This window comes from Micropterus salmoides, unplaced genomic scaffold (genome assembly GCF_014851395.1).
Source record: "Micropterus salmoides isolate LMB-PRFRI ecotype aquatic unplaced genomic scaffold, ASM1485139v1 Ms_hic_scaffold_15, whole genome shotgun sequence".
Lineage (NCBI taxonomy): Eukaryota > Metazoa > Chordata > Actinopteri > Centrarchiformes > Centrarchidae > Micropterus > Micropterus salmoides.
The window spans coordinates 28,513,067-28,514,994 of NW_024040596.1; the positions used below are offsets into that span (position 1 = coordinate 28,513,067).

Genomic DNA, 1,928 nt, shown 5'->3' on the forward strand with positions numbered 1-1,928 from the left:
AATTCATAATTTGGTATTAATTCTCATAAATCTATTAAAACATAGTAGTCATGCTACATGTGATATGAAGAACAAGACAGGAGGGAAATCGGTGCCCAACAGAGACTGAGAGCGAAAGGGGAGGAGGGACAAACTGAATGTCAGAAAGAGATAAATCAACTGTATGATAAAGCGTTCTGGTCAGAAGCTGCCAGAGCTGCAGCTCCTGCTTTCCTCCTCTCACTGTTTGATGGAGGTTGATGACGGAGCAGAGCTCTGCTTTCCACAACTCCTCAACACCTCCTGCAGGAAGCCGACACTTCCTCGGTCCGAAGCTGTATTTCTGAACATTCTTGTATCCTCCATGTCTCTTGCTCACTGTGGCTCTCAACCTGCTTGTCATCATCTCAGTCTCCCACTTCAGGCAGAGATCAATTCCTCAGCAGAGCCTTCACGTTTAAGTTTTAGAAATATGAGAAATGTACTTTTAATTAGTGCTTTTTCTAGCTTTTTCACAATTGTCTTATGCTATGTGTAATGATACTTTCCTCTTTCCCTCCAGGCAGCTCCACACACCCACCAACATCCTCCTCCTCTCTCTGGCTGTCTCAGACTTTCTCATGGGCCTCCTGCTGATGCCGGGAGAAATCATCCGACAAACATCCTGCTGGTTTCTTGGTGACCTCATGTGTTCTCTGTATATTTATGTTAAGTGCATTATTCCCTCCGCCTCAATAGGAGACATGGTGTTCATATCAATTGACCGATATGTTGCTATTTGTCACCCTCTGCATTATATACCACCAGAATCACTGCGAGAAGAGTTAAACTTTGTGTTTGTCTGTGTTGGTTCTGTTCTGTTTTCTACAGCAGTTTCTTTCTACAGTATGGCCTGACTCAACCAGACAGGTATAATTCCTGCTATGGAGAGTGTGTGGTTATAGCTCACTATATCGCAGAAGCTGTTGACCTAGTTTTGAGCTTATTTTTTCCAGTTACTGTCATCATAGTTCTGTATATGAGAGTGTTTGTAGTGGCTGTGTCTCAGGCTCGTGCCATGCGCTCTCACATTACAGCTGTCACACACCAACGTTCAGTGACTCTAACAGTGAAGAAATCTGAGCTGAAAGCAGCCAGGACTCTTGGTGTTCTTGTAGTTGTGTTCCTAATATGTTTATTCCCATATTATGGTGTGTCTCTTGCAGGGGGCAACTCGCTCAATACTACTTCTGTAACCTTTGTAATAAATTTGTTTTATTTAAACTCGTGTCTAAACCCTGTGATTTATGCCATGTTCTACCCCTGGTTTAGAAAAGCAGTTAAACTTATTGTTACTCTTCAGATACTGCAGCCTGGCTCCTGTGAGGCCAACATACTGTAGTGACTGAAATGAGATCTGCTCTATGAAAGGTTTTCAATTACCTTAAAATCCAAAAAGTGGAAGTGAAATTTATTTTTTCTCTCTTTTTAAATAGAATATAAACTGTATATATTTACAAGTTGGCATGAACTGAAAACTAAACAATCCAAATCTAATCCCTATAGCCCACAGATGTGACAGGGGAGGTGGGTCAAGCATGTAGGAGGAGAAAATGGAACAGCATTAAACTGACTAGATTTTAGATTCTCTTGCTTATTATCAATACTTTGTGTTATGGATATATTTCTTTTTGTACATAATCATATGTATATACACATCTGTTAACGCAAATAAATCAATCACACCCTTTTTGATATCACATTTTCACATGTCATGTGTTTTCTCAATAACTGACCCACTTCAAACATTCAGAAATCTGAATAATCAGATCATAGATCAGAAATGCTTTGCATCTCTAGGAAGGAATAATATCAACTATATCATAAGCACCACGCACTGTTTCTCTGTTTATTTCATTCAGTTTCATCCAGTAAACTGTGAACTTACAAACATTATACAAATATTAATA

The 1,928-nt window shown here is 39.6% G+C and overlaps 1 pseudogene; it reads left to right on the plus strand.

Annotated features, from left to right (window-relative positions):
• Nucleotides 1-350: 350 nt before the first annotated feature.
• LOC119903558 lies at nt 351-1,360 on the plus strand (annotated as a pseudogene).
• The last annotated feature ends 568 nt before the right edge of the window (nt 1,361-1,928 follow it).